This window comes from Arachis hypogaea, chromosome 16 (genome assembly GCF_003086295.3).
Source record: "Arachis hypogaea cultivar Tifrunner chromosome 16, arahy.Tifrunner.gnm2.J5K5, whole genome shotgun sequence".
NCBI classification, from domain to species: domain Eukaryota; kingdom Viridiplantae; phylum Streptophyta; class Magnoliopsida; order Fabales; family Fabaceae; genus Arachis; species Arachis hypogaea.
The window spans coordinates 11,203,301-11,221,740 of NC_092051.1; the positions used below are offsets into that span (position 1 = coordinate 11,203,301).

The 18,440-nt window shown below is 41.7% G+C and overlaps 1 non-coding gene across 1 annotated transcript; it reads left to right on the plus strand.

Annotated features, from left to right (window-relative positions):
• The first annotated feature begins 9,039 nt into the window (after positions 1–9,039).
• On the plus strand, positions 9,040–9,147 carry LOC112760506 (small nucleolar RNA R71). Its single transcript, XR_003180943.1, has one exon. It is a non-coding gene; the product is annotated as a small nucleolar RNA R71 (small nucleolar RNA).
• Positions 9,148–18,440: the final 9,293 nt, after the last annotated feature.

Here is an 18,440-nt window from a genome sequence, read left to right on the forward strand (position 1 = left end):
TTCAAAAGCCCCGACATAGACCTCCATGATGGCACAACCAACCCAAGACATCATCTCAACAATTTCAAAAGTCGGATGTACCTGGTCGACGTGTCTGATGCAACTCGTTGTAAGGCTTTTCTGACAACTTTAACCAAAACAGCGATGAAGTGGTCTCAGCTAATTTTTAAACACAAGGTTGCAAAAGAGAGCACTCAACTCTCAGTAAGTTCCCAAGACTCAAGTATCGTTTGATTTTTTCAGAACTAGCTCAAGCTTATCTCAAAAAGGACAAGATTCAGGCGCGTACGGAATAAAATTAGAAAGATACTCGAATCGTTTAAGAAGAACTCTGGGATAGAATTTCAATACATGTTACAAAAGAAAGGCTAGATTGAGTCGCGAAGATTTGTTGGCACACACTCTTTCTCAGATAAAACTTCTTGCCATCGTCTTTCTTTTCTACTAACATAACTGGTACTTACCACAGGGAAACACTTGGCCAAACAGATTTCTCTTCTAGTACTCTCCTTTAACAAAATCCTAAGTTCTGCCGATTCTAATGGTGTTAACTTATACGATGCAATCAAAACTGGTCCATCTCTCGGCACTAAGTTTATTACAAGTTTCATCTCTTCTTGTGGTAGAAATTCTGGTACATCCTCAGGGAATACTTCAAGAAACTCTCTCGTATTCGGAATTCGATCAAAACGTTGCTCTCCACCTAACTAATTAGCAATTAAAAGATAAACCCTTGTCATTGCTCAGTCATTGCTCTCCAATACATTTCACCATACTGAATTCGAATAAAATTCCATGTAATTATCAGCACTTTTGATCCCTTAGATGTAACTCAAACTGAACGCTCGAAATAGTTCTACCTGCTTTCGCTGCGTCACTCTAATTATTATCCTTCAAGAACCTAGCTACTCCTCTATATTCACCAAATATCGCTCTACCTCAATAACTGGAAGTCATCGGTCGATCATACATTTGGAAATCATGGTTTTCACAACTTAGTCATACATTACAAATGAATGCTACATACCATTATTATCCAAGACGGTTAAAAATTCAGCTACTAGTTCACAATTACCTCGGGTCTAAGAATCAGATTTAGCTGTATCTCGGCTTTTTCTGTATGGACAATCCCAAGACATATGCCCTAGTTTCCCACACTTATAACATTCGCCTAGCCCGACCCTGCATGGTCTGTCCGGATGATACCTTCTGCTTCTCAAGCAAGTGAAATCATCTAACTGAGTACCAGTATACTTTTCTGCACCATGCTCCCAACAGTTTTTGTTCCTTCGGTCATTGTTCTGGTGCTAAGGACGTGAAGCGACATAACTATCTCTTTTAAAACTCTGACTCCTTTGTGTAATCTTCTTCTCTTTCTCCCTTTTGTAGAATTTTTGGCGGTCACTCATTGTCACCACAGTCCTTCTCGAGCATTCTCCTGTTACTCGACTCTTGTTTACCAATTCCGGAAGGCTCCTCATTTTCGTTTGTACCACATCACTCGGAACATTATCTCTACTACCATGTTCATTATCACCATTATCACCATCTCTAGCTTGTTGTCCCATCCTTTCCATCACTCGGTTCGCCATGATAGTGGTAGCAGCCACGTCCTCCATTGCAGTTACGAAGTTAGTCAAACTACCTACCGGCACAGTTCCCTTATTAACTCTTTGACCTTTCCTTCGACCACGTCTGCGCCCACAAGACATCATTTGGTACCAAACAAGTGATATCAAGGTGATCAGTCTCAACATCTCAAGTCTATTACTTCAAAGTCCCAAATGCATGCTCGTAAACTTTATGCTATGTTTATCAGTTAGATATCCTAAATAGCACATAAACACGACTCAGGGTATGCTCAGAAGCATAGTCAGTCCGTCTCCCAGGTTCTATAGGAATGAACTGCTCTGATACCATAATGTAACACCCTACCACATAGAGCCTTACGCTTAAATCATAAAGTAGAGGTGTCGAGGTATTATAACATCTAAAAGAAAAAACGTATATAAATATAGTTGAAAGAATTTTGTAACTAGTAGCCTTGAACAAGAAGTTATGCAAAAATAAAAACAGAAAATCGTGTGACACTCGCATGAATAATCGTAAAACGGATAGGTAAGATCGAAAGAAGGCTAAAAACATAATATACAGATCGGGGTTCCAAAGTACAGATATCAAGCTCCAAGCTCAACCTATGAAGCTAAGGCCGGTCAGAGTATATAATTATATATATATATATATATATATATATATATATATATATATATATATATATATATATATATATATATATATATATATATATATATATATATATATATATACAATGCAAAATAAAACTCAAACTACACAATAAACACCTGTTTCTCCAAGTCAATCTCTAGGATGGACAAAATACAAAATATACATGCGGAGATTCTGTAAACATATATACATAGCCTAAAACAAAATATAACAGCTCAAAAGATAGTTCTTCGCTTGTAAGGAAGGTCTCCAAACGCTCAACGAGGTGCCTCTCGACCTGCATCTGAAAAATAACAGAAATATGTATAGAATGAGAACCGGGGGTAGTCTCAGCATGGTAAATGTGCCCGCATTGTTAATATAAAAGGTCCCAAAAAAGCCAGAGGTATTTCTATAACTTCGACACTCATATTAATCCTAAAATTTATTCTAAACCAAAAATATCAGTAATCTAACTAAAGGATCATAGCCCTATTCTAACCCTGTACCTTCTGTCAACTCTAAACCTCTAAATCACCGGTGAAATGGTGCACGAAATTGTGATCATCAACAATGGTGCCAAAGGACTTGGAGCTCTCAAACGTGAATCACACTTTGTCACAATTCCGCACAACTAACCAGCAAGTGCACTGGGTCATCCAAGTAATACCTTACGTGAGTAAGGGTCGATCCCACGGAGATTGTCGGCTTGAAGCAAGCTATGGTCATCTTGTAAATCTCAGTCAGGCGGATTCAAATGGTTATGGAGGATTGATAATTAAAAGATGAATAAAACATAAAATAAGGTAAAGATAGAGATACTTATATAATTCATTGGTAGGAATTTCAGATAAGCGTATGAAGATGCTTTGTTCCTCTTGAACCTCTGCTTTCCTATTTCCTTCTTCCAATCATTCATACTCATTTCCATGGCAAGCTTTATGTTGGGCATCACCGTTGTCAATGGCTACTTCTCGTCCTCTCAGTGAAAATGTTCTACGCACGCTGTCACCGCACGGCTAATCATCTGTCGATTCTCGATCATGTTGGAATAGGATCCATTGATCCTTTTGCCTCTGTCACACGCCCAACAATCGCGAGTTTGAAGCTCGTCACAGTCATCCCTTCTCAAATCCTACTCAGAATACCACAGACAAGGTTTAAACGTTCCGGATCTCAGGAATGGCCGCCAATAATTCTAGCCTATACCACGAAGGTTCCAATCTTAGATTAGAAACCCAAGAGATACACATTCAAGCTTGTTTGCATGTAGAACGGAAGTGGTTGTCAGTCACGCGCTCATAGGTGAGAATGGTGATGAGTGTCACATAATCATCACATTCATCATGTTCTTGGGTGCGAATGAATATCTTGGAGAAGAAATAGACTTGAGTTGAATAGAAAAACAATAGTACTTGTATTAATTCATGAAGAACAGTAGAGCTCCACACCTTAATCTATGGTGTGTAGAAACTCCACCGTTGAAAATACATAAGAACAAAAGGTCTAGGCATGGCCGAATGGCCAGCCTCCCAAAGAGGGTTCAATCATCAAAACATGATTCCAAGATTATCAAAAGATGAAAATACAATAGCAAAAGGTCCTATTTATAGAAAACTAGTAGCCTAGGGTTGCAGAAATAGGTAATTAATGCAGAAATCTTCTTTCGGACCCACTTGGTGTGTGCTTGGGCTGAGCATTGAAGCTTTCATATGTAGAGACTTTTCTTGGAGTTAAACGCCAGCTTTTGTGCCAGTTTGGGCGTTTAACTCCAGCTTTTGTGCCAGTTCTGGCGTTAAACGCCAAAATTCTTGAACTAACTTGGAACGCCTGTTTGGGCCATCAAATATTGGATAAAGTATGGACTATTATATATTTCTGGAAAGCCCAAGATGTCTACTTTCCAACGCAATTGAGAGCGTGCCAATTGGGCTTCTGTAGCTCCAGAAAATCCACTTCGAGTGCAGGGAGGTCAGAATCCAACAGTATCTGCAGTCCTTTTTCAGCCTCTGAATCAGATTGTTGCTCAGGTCCCTCAATTTCAGCCAGAAAATATCTGAAATCACAGAAAAATACACAAACTCATAGTAAAGTCCAGAAAAGTGATTTTTAAATAAGAACTAATAAAAACATAATAAAAACTAACTAAAACATACTAAAAACATACTAAAAATAATGTCAAAAAGCGTATAAATTATCCGCTCATCACAACACCAAACTTAAATTGTTGCTTGTCCCCAAGCAACTGAAAATCATATAGGATAAAAAGAATAGAATATACAATGAATTCCAAAAACATCTATGAAGATCAGTATTAATTAGATGAGCGGGGCTTTTAGCTTTTTGCTTCTGAACAGTTTTGGCATCTCACTTTATTCTTTGAAGTTTAGAATGATTGGCATCTATAAGAACTCAAAATTCAGATAGTGTTATTGATTCTCCTAGTTAAGTATGTTGATTCTTGAACACAGCTACTTTATGAGTCTTGGCCGTGACCCTAAGCATTTTGTTTTCCAGTATTACCACCGGATACATAAATGCCACAGACACATGACTGGGTGAACCTTTTCAGATTGTGACTCAGCTTTGCTAAAGTCTCCAGTGAGAGGTGTCCAGGGCTCTTAAGCATACTCTTTTTACTTTGGACCACGACTTTAACTGCTCAGTCTCAAGTTTTCACTTGACACCTTCACGCCACAAGCACATGGTTAGGGACAGCTTGGTTTAGCCGCTTAGGCCAGAATTTTATTCCTGTGGGCCCTCCTATCCACTGATGCTCAAAGCCTTGGATCCTTTTTATTTTACCATTGCCTTTTGGTTTAAAGGGCTATTGGCTTTTTCTGCTTGCTTTTTTTTTCTGCAAGCTTTTCACTGCTTTTTCTTGCTTCAAGAATCAATTTTATGATTTTTCAGATTATCAAATAACATTTCTCCTTTTCCATCATTCTTTCAAGAGCCAACAATTTTAACATTCATGAATCGACAATATAAAAAATATGCACCGTTCAAGCATTCATTCAGAAAGACAAAAGTATTGCCACCACATCAGAATAATTAAACTGTTTTAAAATTTGAAATTCATGCACTTCTTTTCCTTTTCAATTAAAAACATTTTTCATTTAAGAAAGGTGATGGAGTCATAGGACATTCATAACTTTAAGACATAGACACTAAGATACTAATGATCATGTAATAAAGACACAAACATAGATAAACATAAGCATAGAAATTCGAAAAACAGGAAAATAAAGAGCAAGGAAATTAAAGAACGGGTCCACCTTAGTGATGGCGGCTTGTTCTTCCTCTTGAAGATCTTATGGAGTGCTTGAGCTCCTCAATGTCTCTTCCTTGCCTTTGTTGCTCCTCTCTCATGACTCTTTGGTCTTCTCTAATTTCATGGAGGAGGATTGAATGCTCTTGGTGCTTCACCCTTAGTTGTCCCATATTGGAACTCAATTCACCTAGGGAGGTGTTGATTTGCTCCCAATAGTTTTGTGGAGAAAAATGCATACCTTGAGGCATCTCAGGGATTTCATGATGAGGAATTTCTTCATGCTCTTGTCCATGAGTGGGATCTCTTGTTTGCTCCATCCTTTTCTTAGTGATAGGCTTGTCCTCATCTATGAGGATGTCTCCTTCTATGTCAATTCCAACTGAATTGCAGAGGTGACAAATGAGGTGAGGGAAGGCTAACCTTGCCAAAGTAGAAGACTTATCCGCCACCTTGTAGAGTTCTTGGGATATAACCTCATGAACTTCTACTTCCTCTCCAATCATGATGCTATGGATCATGATGGCTCGGTCTATAGTAACTTCAGACCGGTTGCTAGTGGAAATGATTGAGCGTTGGATGAACTCCAACCATCCCCTAGCCACAGGCTTGAGGTCATGCCTTCTTAGTTGAACCGGCTTCCCTCTTGCATCTCTTTTCCATTGGGCACCCTCTTTACAGATGTCCATGAAGACTTGGTCCAACCTTTGATCAAAGTTGACCCTTCTAGTGTATGGGTGTGCATCTCCTTGCATCATAGGCAAGTTGAATGCCAACCTTATATTTTCCGGACTAAAGTCTAAGTATTTTCTTCGGACCATTGTAAGCCAATTCTTAGGGTCCGGGTTCACACTTTGATCATGGTTCTTGGTGATCCATGCATTGGCATAGAACTCTTGAACCATTAAGATCCCGACTTGTTGAATGGGGTTGGTGAGAATTTCCCAACCTCTTCTTCATATCTCATGTCGGATCTCCGGATATTCACCCTTTTTGAGTTTGAAAGGGACCTCGGGGATCACCTTCTTCTTGGCCACAACTTCATAGAAGTGGTCTTGGTGCACCCTTGAGATAAATCTATCCATCTCCCATGACTCGGAGGTGGAAGCTTTTGCCTTCCATTTTCTCTTTCTAGAGGTTTCTCTGGCCTTAGGTGCCATAAATGGTTATGGAAAAACAAAAAGCAACGCTTTTACCACACCAAATTTAGAAGGTTTGCTCATCCTCGAGCAAAAGAAGAAAGAAGAGAGTAGAAGAAGAAGAAATAGAGGAGATTGAGGGGGCTTAGTATTTCAGCCAAGGGGGAGAAGTAGTGTGTTTGGGAGGGAAAGTGGTTTGAATTTGAATGGTGAGGTAGGTGGGGTTTTATGAAGGATGGATGTGAGTGGTGAAGAGAATGGTGGGATTTGATAGGTGAGGGATTTTTAGGGAAGAGGTATTGAGGTGATTGGTGAATGGGTGAAGAAGAGAGAGAGAGGTAGGGTAGGTGGGGATCCTGTGGGGTCCACAGATCCTGAGGTGTCAAGGATTTCTCATCCCTGCACCAAGTGGCGTGCAAAACTGCCCCTTTCTGCCAATCCTGGCGTTAAACGCCAGGCTGCTGCCCAATTCTGGCATTTAACGCCAGCTTCTTGCCCATTCCTGGCGTTAAACGCCAGTCTGGGCATTTAACGCCCATTCTGCTACCTTTACTGGCATTTAAACGCCAGTAAGTTTCTCCTCCAGGGTGTTCTGTTTTTAATATTGTTTTTGTGACTTCACATGATCATCAACCTACAGAAAACATAAAATAACAATGGAGAATAAATAAAATTGGGTTGCCTCCCAACAAATGCTTCTTTAATGTCAGTAGCTTGACAGTGGGCTCTCATGGAGCCTCACAGATACTCAGAGCATGATGATGGCCTCTCAACACCAAACTTAGAGTTTGGTTGTGGCCTCCCAACACCAAACTTAGAGTTTGAATGTGGGGATTTTGTTTGACTCTGTATTGAGAGAAGCTTTTCATGCTTCCTCTCCATGGTTACAGAGGGATATCCTTGAGCTTTAAACACAAGGGAGTCTTCATTCACTTGAATGATCAATTCTTCTCTGTCAACATTAACCACAGCTTTTGCTGTGGCTAGGAAGGGTCTGCCAAATATGATGGATTCATCCACACACTTCCCAGTCTCTAGGATTATGAAATCAGTAGGGATGTAGTGGTCTTCAACCTTTACCAAGACATCTTCTACAAGTCTATAAGCCTGTTTCTTTGAATTGTCTGCCATCTCCAGTGAGATTCTTGCAGCTTGTACCTCAATGATCCCTAGCTTCTCCATTACAGAGAGAGGCATGAGGTTTATGCTTGACCCTAGGTCACACAGAGCCTTCTCAAAGGTCATGGTGCCTATGGCACAAGGTATTGAGAACTTTCCAGGATCTTGTCTCTTCAGAGGTGATCTTTGCCTAGTCAAGTCATCCAGTTCTTTGATGAGCAAGGAGGGTTCATCCTCCCAAGTCTCATTACCAAATAATTTGGCATTTAGCTTCATGATTGCTCCAAGATACTTAGCAACTTGCTCTTCAGTAACATCTTCATCCTTTTCAGAGGAAGAATACTCATCAGAGCTCATGAATGGCAAAAGTAAATTCAATGGAATCTCTATGGTTTCAGTGTGAGCCTCCGATTCCCATGGTTCCTCATTAGGAAAATCCTTGGAGGTCAGTGGACGTCCATTAAGGTCTTCCTCAGTGGAAATCACTGCCTCTTCCTCCTCTCCAGGTTCGGCCATGTGAGACGTGTTTATGGCCTTGCACTCTCTCTTTGGATTCTCTTCTATATTGCTTGGGAGAGTACTAGGAGGGAGTTCAGTAATTTTCTTACTCAGCTGACTCACTTGTGCCTCCAAATTTCTAATGGAGGACCTTGTTTCAGTCATGAAACTTTGAGTTGTTTTAATTAGATCAGAGACTACAGTTGCTAATTCAGAATGACTTTGCTTAGAATTCTCTGTCTGTTGCTGAGAAGATGATGGAAAAGGTTTGCCATTGCTAAACCTATTTCTTCCACCATTATTGTTGTTGAAGCCTTGTTGAGGCCTCTGTTGGTCCTTCCATGAGAGAATTGGATGATTTCTCCATGAAGGGTTATAGGTGTTTCCATAGAATTCTCCCATGTAATTCACCTCTTCCATTGCAAAGTTCTCAGGATCATAAGCTTCTTCTTCAGGGGAAGCTCCTTTGGTACTGCCTGTTGCTGCTTGCATTCTAGACAGACTCTGAAAAATCATATTATCTTGTTGGATCAATATTTTATTCTGAGCCAATATAGCATTCAGAGCATCAATTTCAAGAACTCCTTTCTTCTGACTTGTCCCATTATTCACAGGATTCCTTTCAGAAGTGTACATGAATTGGTTATTTGCAACCATTTCAATGAGTTCCTGAGCTTCTGCAGGCGTCTTCTTCAGATGAAGAGATCCTCTAGCAGAGCTATCCAATGACATCTTTGATAGTTCAGACAAACCATCATAGAATATACCTATGATGCTCCATTCTGAAAGCATGTCAGAAGGACACCTTCTGATCAATTGCTTGTATCTTTCCCAAGCTTCATAGAGGGATTCACCTTCCTTCTGTCTGAAGGTTTAGACTTCCACTCTAAGCTTGCTCAATTTTTGAGGTGGAAAGAACTTTGCCAAGAAGGCATTAACTAGATTTTCCCAAAAAAGGCGGGTCGGGCTGGAAAATTGGGACCGCCAAATAACAAAAGCCCGCATAACCCGCACCGCTTAAACCGTGGGCTTTGGCGGGGCGAGGCGGGCATCCCCGCCAGGCTTTGTGTTTTTTTAGTGAGGGGGTATTTTTATAATTTTTTTGCCAAAACCTAACTTCCCCCAACCTAACTTACAAGAGTATGAAGATAAAAATTAAGTAGTTTAGATTATGTTTATGTTACTTTGGAGACAATATTTATAATTATATTTTAAATTATGTTTATTTTACTTTGGAGAGAATATTTATACTTATGTTTTGGATGAAAACTTGGTTTATAATTATGTTTATTAGATATTTATAATTACAAAGACTTTAATGTTTATGAATATAAAAAATATAATTTTTTATGCCTTTAGAAATTATAATAGTTAAAAGTAAAAAATAGAAGAGATTTTTTTATATCTTTATATATATTATTTAATAGTTAAAAGTTAAAAAAAAAAGGATACTTGGCGGGCTTAGCCCGCCGGCCCGTCAGCCCGCTGTTAGGCGGGGCGGGCTGGAATTCTGGGACCGCCTCACTAGAAGGGGCGGGGCGGGGCGGGCTTCCCCGTTTGCCACCCCTAATGGCGCGTCCGCATGGATGGTCAAAAATGCTTAAGGCGCGCGTACGCGCCAGGTGCGCGCGTACATGCCAGGTGAGCGCACGCGCGGGTTGGTGCTCTATTTTTCAAAATTTTTCCAAGTTCTTGCACCAAACCAAGCCTTCCAAACCTCCAAACAGCTACCAAAACACCCTAAAACCTTATTTAACATATTAAACTACCAAATAAACTCAACAAACAAAACAAAACATGAAATCAAGTCTATTCTACCAATATTTGCAAAAGAGAAAAAAGAAAAGAGTTTATCATGGTGGGGTGTCTCCCACCTAGCACTTTTTTTATTATCCTTAAGTTAGACTTATGGGGAGCTCCTCTCAAGGTGGCTTGTGCTTAAATTCATCTTGGAACATCCACCAATGCTTGAGTCTCCAATAAGCACCATTCTTCAAAATTAATAACTCCAAGCTTGGGTGGAGTTCCTCACAAACCATGGGCTCCCAAAATTGATTCTCCTTGTGCGATCCGGGATCCCACACTTTGTTTTGACACCCATCCTCAAATTGATCATCATGATTCCAATTGGGTGGCAAGTAAGGTGAATTCTCAATAAAGTGACCAACAACCCTCCTAGACCCATCTAGTCGAGCACTACTCCAACCTTTGTATTTCATGTTTGATGCATCAACCCTAATGAGCCTTGATTTGCAACGCCAACCACAAAACCTTTTTCGCTTACGCTTCATCCCACAAAGTTCTCTAAGTTGGCCATCCGTTTCAAGTAAATCATATTCAAGTGGGACAATAAAGCTAATAGAAATGAATTTCACCCACTCAAATGAAGGAGTAGATGGCAACCTAGGTAAAGAAGCATCCAAAGATCTTGATAAAGCGTAACCAACCCCCGTTCTTCTATTTCTAGGGACTTCCACCTCTTCACAAGGTTTCTTAATTTCAATCCTTTGTTCATCAATTCCATCTAAGCCTTTTCCCTTACTCAAATCATAAATGGAATGGTGAGAGAATTTTACCTCCACATTGCCTTCAAATTCACCGGGAGAAGGGTCTTCAAGCTCAAAGGATTCTTCACCACTAAGACTTGGTGCTTGATCTTCCTCACCAAGGGAACTCAATTCTTGCTCTATCCATCCAAGTCTTCATCTGGAATATGCCTTGGAAGGTGTGCACTTTCTTCCCTAGCATCAATTTCAATCATCTTGGAGGGGTTTTCTTCAACTTTATGTTCCCATGGGGGCTCCGCATCTCCTAAGTCTTCAACCATCTCTTCCTCTTCTTCAACAATTGTAGCTTCCTCCAATTGTTCCAATACAAAGCAACTTTCCTCATTCTCCACCAATCTCTCCTTCATGTTATGCTCTTCATTTGATCCTCCACATGTGGCTACGGGAGTTCCTTGAGTGTTCAAGCATTTGGATGCTAACCGGTTTACCACCTCGTCTAAGGCGGCCATGAATTGTTGCACATCCATTTTCATCTCCTCTTGTCCTTGAACAAGAACATCAAGGATGTCATCCATTGGAGGTTGGGGTGGATGGAAGGGTTCATGATTTTGGGAGAAGGGGTCATAGTAGGAAGGTGGTTCTTCTTGGTAGAGTTGTGGTGGTTCAATATTTTCCATTCTTTCCACTTGTTGCACAACACACTCCATGGTTGCTTGAAATTGATCCAATGCTTTCTTGAGACAATCTCTTGACTCTTGTTCTTCTTGGATATCATGAGTAAGATCATATGGCTCTTGGATCGATGCACATGAGTAGTCTTCCATGGGAGGTTGTGGTGGAAGGTAGTATTCATTTTGTGGTTAAAAATTTGCATTCATTGGAGGTGGTTCATCTTAGTAATAGTATGGAGGGGTGGTTCTTGAAAAGGTTGATGTTGGAAGGATGGTGGCTCATATGGCTCATATGGTTGTTGGAATGGTGGATATGGATTAGGGTCATATGGAGGTGGTTGGTAAGAAGGGACTTGTGAGTATGGTTGAGGGTTATGTTAAGGGTATGGATCATAGGCATATGGTGCTGGTTCTTGAAAGTCACAAGTGGATTCACCATAGCCATTGGATTGATATTGTAAGGCCCACATCGGTTGGGGAGGGGAACGAAGCATGCCTTATAAGGGTGTGGATACCTCTCCCTAGCATGATGCGTTTTGATGAGTGAGTGTGGGGGTTTCGGCTATCATCCCTATCGTCAAAGGCAAAACCGTGAGGCCTTGTGTGCCAAAGCGGACAATATCGTGCTAGCGGGTGGTCTGGGCTGTTACATTATGGTATCAGAGCAGTTCGTTCCTGTAGAGCCTGAGGGACGGACTGACTATGCTTCTGTGCATTCTCTGTATGTGTGTTATGTGCTGTTAGTATATCTACTTGATATAGTTGGCATAAACGTTCATGAGCATGCATTTGGGACTTTGAAGCACTAGACTTCCGATATTGAGACTGATCAACTTAATATCGATTATTTGGTGTGTATAGAAACCAGATGGCACCTCGTGGACGCGGTAGAGGCCGTGGGAGAGGTTGTACGAACGCTCGTGCGCCAGAGATTAACCCTAATGACCCGGTGAACTTTATGACTGCGTTGGAGAACATGGCTGCTGCTATGCAAGCCACTGCTGAGGCTCTTGGTCAACAGATGAATAACCATGGTAATGACGGAGGTGGAGTTCAGGGCCCGATGACACTAGCAAACTTTTTGAAGGTTAATCCACCTAAGTTCAAGGGAACCACTAGCTCGACTGAGGCCGATACATGGTTTCAGGCCATGGAACGATCACTGCAAGTGCAGGTGGTACCTGAAGGGCAGCGTGTAGAGTTCGCTACCTATTTGCTCACTGGGGAAGCGTCGCATTGGTGGCAAGAAATCCAACGCCTCCTACAGCAGGGTGATGATTATATCACCTGGGATGTCTTCCAAGAGGAGTTCTATAAGAAGTACTTTCCGACTTCTGCCAGGACGGCCAAGGAGCTTGAATTGTTGCAGCTGAAGCAGGGTACTATGTCCGTATCTGAGTATACTGACAAGTTTGAGGAGCTGTTCAGATTCTCTCGTATGTGTCAAGGGACTCTGGTGGAATATGAGGATTGGAAATGTGTTAAGTACGAAGGAGGACTCCGGAGCGATATTTTCGGTTCGGTGGGGCCAATGGAGATTAGGACTTTCTCCGAGTTGGTGAACAAGTGTAGGGTTGCTGAAGAGTGTGTGAAGAGGGCAGCCACTGAAAAAGAAAGTCACAAAGGATCATTTCTACAGAACCGAAGGAAGAGTTTTGCACCTAGAGGTCCGCCTTTCAAGAGGGGAGGTTCCTTTAGGAGGCCCAACAACAACTACTCCCAAGGAAAAAGGTTTAGGAAGCAGCCTCAGAATGATCAAGCTTGTACTAGGTGTGGGAGTCACCATCCGGGGGTACCATGCAAGGCCGGATGGGGTTTGTGCTACAATTGTGGAAAGGCGGGGCATAGAGCCACAAGTTGTCCGGAGCAGCAGAAGCAAGGTGCTGGGAAGGCACAACAGACTGGCCGGGTGTTCACCACCTCAGCTAAGGGTGCAGAGGGATCCGAGACACTCATTCGAGGTAATTGTGAAATGGCTGGTCAAACTTTAAATGCTTTATTTGATTCGGGAGCATCGCATTCATTCATTGCATTTGAGAAAGCCCATGAGTTAGGATTGAAGATCGTAACCTTAGGTTATGACCTAAAAGTATATAATGCTACCCATGAAGCCATGGTAATTAGGCTAGGATGTCCGAAAGTTTCGTTTAGGTTCAAGCAGCGTGATTTTGTCCATAACTTAATCTGCTTACCGATGATCGGTCTTGACCTTATCTTGGGATTGGACTGGTTATCTGAGAACCATGTCCTGCTTGATTGTTCTATAAAGTCGGTGTACTTTATGCCGGAAGGTACAGAAGGGCCGGTCGTGGTGAATAATTATTACTTGAATTCGATGATGGTGAACTGTTCTGGAATCGAATGTCAGGGTATCCTGTTGTTAACCGCGGGTGTTTCGGGTGATGACCAAAGGTTGGATTAGATTCTGGTAGTGTGTGAATTTCCGGAAGTGTTTCCCGATGATATTGAGGAATTTCCACCTAACCGAGAAGTCGAGTTTGCTATTGAATTGGTGCCTGGGGTGGGACCAATCTCAAGTGCTCCTTATAGAATGTCACCGTTAGAGATGGCCGAGCTAAAGTCTCAGTTAGAGGAATTGTTGGGTAAGAACTTTATCCGACCAAGTGTTTCCCCGTGGGGTGCTCCAGTGTTACTGGTAAAGAAGAAAGATGGAAGTATGCGACTCTGTGTGGATTACAGGCAGCTGAACAAGGTCACCATAAAGAATAAGTACCCATTGCCGAGGATTGATGATCTCATGGATCAGTTACAAGGAGCTGGGGTTTTCTCCAAGATCGATTTGCGATCCGGTTATCACCAGATAAGGGTGAGGGGTGAGGATATCCCTAAGACCGCTTTCAGGACTCGTTATGGTCATTACGAGTACACTGTAATGTCCTTTGGGTTGATGAACGCTCCTGCAGTATTCATGGATTACATGAATAGAGTGTTCCATCCGTTTCTGGATAAATTCGTTGTTGTCTTCATTGACGACATACTAATTTAATCCAAGACTGAAGAAGAGCATGCGGAACACTTGAGGACCGTGTTGCAAATTCTAAAGGAGAAGAAACTCTATGCAAAACTGTCTAAGTGTGAGTTTTGGAAGGATGAGGTAAAGTTTTTGGGTCACGTGGTGAGTAAGAAGGGAATAGCCGTAGATCTAACTAAGGTGGAAGCTGTGATGGATTGGAGGCAACCAACCACAGTAACTGAGATAAGGAGTTTTCTGGGCTCAGCTGGCTATTACCGAAGGTTCATCAAAGGCTTTTCGCAATTAGCCTTGCCATTGACAAAATTAACCCGCAAAGACACTCCGTTTGTTTGGACTCCTGAGTGTGAGGAAAGCTTTCAGGCATTGAAGAACAAGTTGACCACTGCACCTGTGTTGGTGTTACCTGAGCCGAACGAACCATTTGAGGTGTACTGTGATGCCTCACTAAAGGGTCTAGGATGCGTGCTGATGCAGCATCATAAAGTGGTGGCGTATGCCTCACGACAGTTGAGACCTCATGAAGTTAGTTACCCTACGCACGATTTGGAACTCGCTGCGGTCGTGTTTGCCTTGAAGGTGTGGAGGCATTATCTCTATGGGGTTAAGTTCCAAGTCTTCTCCGATCACAAGAGCTTGAAATATCTCTTTGATCAGAAAGAGCTTAATATGAGGCAAAGGAGGTGGATGGAATTATTGAAGGACTATGACTTCAAGTTGAATTACCATCCGGGAAAGGCAAATGTAGTGGCGGATGCGTTAAGTCGGAAGTCGTTATATGCGGCTTGGATGATGCTTCAAGAGGATGAGTTGCTCAAGGGATTCGAGAGTCTAAAAATTGGTGCTCGAGAAGTATATGGAATCTTGTGTTTGAGCCGATTGGAAATCTCGAGTGATTTTAAGTTCGAGCTCCTAAAGGCTCATGAAAATGATGAAGCGTTATGGAAGGTGTTACTGGCTATCGAGCAAGGAAAACAGTGGAGAGTGTCGGAAGAAAAAGATGGGTTATGGAGATTTAAGGGTAGAATCATTGTGCCAGATGTTGGCACTTTGAGGCAAGATATCTTAAAGGAGGCACACAAGAGCGGATTCTCCATTCACCCGGGAAGTACTAAGATGTACCATGATTTAAAGGCGATATTTTGGTGGCCAGGTATGAAGAATGATGTGGCGGAATATGTTTCAAAGTGCTTAACTTGCCAAAAGGTAAAGATTGAGCATCAAAGACCTTCTGGGATGTTGCAACCTTTAGAGGTTCCACAATGGAAGTGGGAAAGTATTGCAATGGACTTTGTGTCGAGATTGCCAAGGACTAGGACTGGTTTTGATGTTATCTGGGTGATTGTGGACCGACTGACGAAGTCAGCTCACTTTTTGCCCATTCGGATGACTTACACCCTTGAGGATCTAGCATGGTTATACATGAAGGAGATTGTGAGACTTCATGGTGTACCTGCTACTATAATCTCTGATAGAGATCCTCGTTTCACTTCGAGGTTTTGGGGTGCATTTCAGAAAGCTTTCGGAACCCGACTAAGCTTGAGTACAGCTTACCATCCTCAAACAGATGGTCAATCCGAGAGAACAATCCAAACACTAGAGGATATGTTGAGAGCTTGTGTTTTGGATCAACCGGCGAGTTGGGATCGGTATATGCCGTTAGTGGAGTTTGCATACAATAATAGTTACCATTCGAGTATCGAAATGGCTCCGTATGAGGCATTGTATAGGAGGAAATGTCAATCTCCGCTATGTTGGTATGAAGCTAGAGAAAAAGGCTTGTTGGGGCCGGAGATGATAGCTGAGACCACTGAACAAGTCAAGAAAATCTGAGATAGGATGCTTACGGCGCAGAGCTGTCAGAAGAGTTACGCCGATTAGAGGCGGAAGCCCTTGGAATTTGAAGAAGGAGATCATGTTTTCCTGAAGGTTACTCCAACCACAGGAGTAGGTAGGGCGATTAAAGCGAAGAAGTTGAATCCTCGATACATTGGTCCATTTCAGATCCTGGAGAGGATTGGACCGGTAGCGTATCGGATGGCTCTACCACCTCATCTTTCGAACCTGCACGATGTGTTTCACGTGTCACAGCTTCGGAAGTACACTCCTGATGCTAGCCATGTATTAGAACCTGAGTCGGTTCAGTTAAGAGAATATTTGACGCTTCCAGTTGCTCCAGTTAGAATTGACGATACTAGTATCAAATGGTTGCGTGGAAAAGAGGTTTCATTAGTCAAAGTGGCTTGGAGTCGAGGCGGTTTTGAGGAACACACTTGGGAACTTGAGTCAGAGATGCGAACGGATTATCCGCACTTATTCTCAGGTAATTGAATTCGAATTTTGTGGGCAAAATTCCTAATTAGGTGGGTAGGATGTAAGACCCGGTTAATTAACGGCTAATTAACCCATAAATGAGAATTTATTCTAGAAAGCTAAAAATGTTATTTTTATGGCTAAATGTGATAGAGGAGAGTGAGACGAGAATTTCGATACCAATTTTATAGAAATCGGACCAAGATTGGACCAAACGGGCCAAACCGGTCCAACCGGACCCAAAGTAGGCCTTTGGCCGAACTAAACTAAACCAAAACCCTAGTTTTCAGCACTCTCTCTCCTCACTTATCACTCAAACACGCTGAAATAGAGTAAGGGAGGGGAAGAACACTCTCTCAAACTTCTATCTCTCACTTAATCTTCAAACCACCATAACTTTTGATCTAGAACTCCGATTGCCGCACCGTTTACGGCCACGCGTTCATCGCGAAGAGCTCTACAAAACACATATAATCAATCTTGAGGTAAGCCATGTTTTGCTCTTCGAAATTCCAGCCCTTGTTTTCGAGTTTCATGGATGAAATGTTGAGATTTTGGGCTCTTTGATGTTATAGGACCCAACTCTCTTGAAGGAGAAGGTTAATCTTGTCTCCTTGGACCTTGGGTGTGGTAAGATTCTCAACCCTAGTGTAATTTGTTGTTCTATGATATTGGGTATTGAGATGTTGTGTATGGGTATGATGATTGTGGCTTAGGTTGTATATATGTGAATATTGGAGCTCGATTGGTGATTTTGGAAGGCTTGGGAGAGGGTTTTATGTGATAAAATCTATTCTTGGAGGTGTTGAGATCTTGAGAGCTTGTGGACAAGCGGTTTGGAAGTGCTCTGGTTGAGCTTGGGAAATCGGCTAAGGTATGGTCTCGGTTTCCCGTATCTAATATGTAATGTGGTAGGAAATACTTAGGCTAGAGGCCCTAAGATAGGCATTGAATTGTTGATGTTGTTGAATGGTTGAGATATATGATGTGATCATATATGTGATTATGAATATTGATGCCTTGATTGTGTGATATATGAGAAATGCATGTTGTGATATATGCTTGATGGATGATTGAGGTTGAATTGATGGGTGGTACCATGTTGATGGTGAGTAAGATGTTGATTATGTATAATGATGGTTGATTGGAATGGTATTATTGGAAATTGGGATGAGGAAGGATGTATGACATGACATTATGTTGTTCTTTAGCCATTTGATTGAGAAGTGTTAAAATGGTTAGATGGTGGTTTTGGGAATTTGGTAAAGTGTCAATATGTGAGTTGAGAATGGCTTGATGTTGATTTTGGTACATTTTGATTAATTTCAAAAAGGATTGAAATTGACATGTTTTGGTTGATTTTGAAAAGAGTTGAAAATGGTTTGTTTTGAAAATGGTACCTTGTGGTTTTGTATGAAAATATGGTTTTTGGGCATACTTTGACGGGACATAACTTGGACTACGGATCTCTGATTTGTGCCAAATCTATTTAGAAATGAAATTGGATCCGGGATGTTCATGTCGTTCCAAGAACAGGTGAAAAACGATTTAAAATGAGAAAGTTATGTCCGTCGGAAGATTGGGGGTTGAATCTGTAAATTCTGCAGCTTTTAACTTAGAAAATTTTTAGCAAAATGACCCTCCGCGCGTAGGCGCACTTGGCGCGTATGCGCCGTTCTTCAAGAAAGCACCATCCACGCGTGC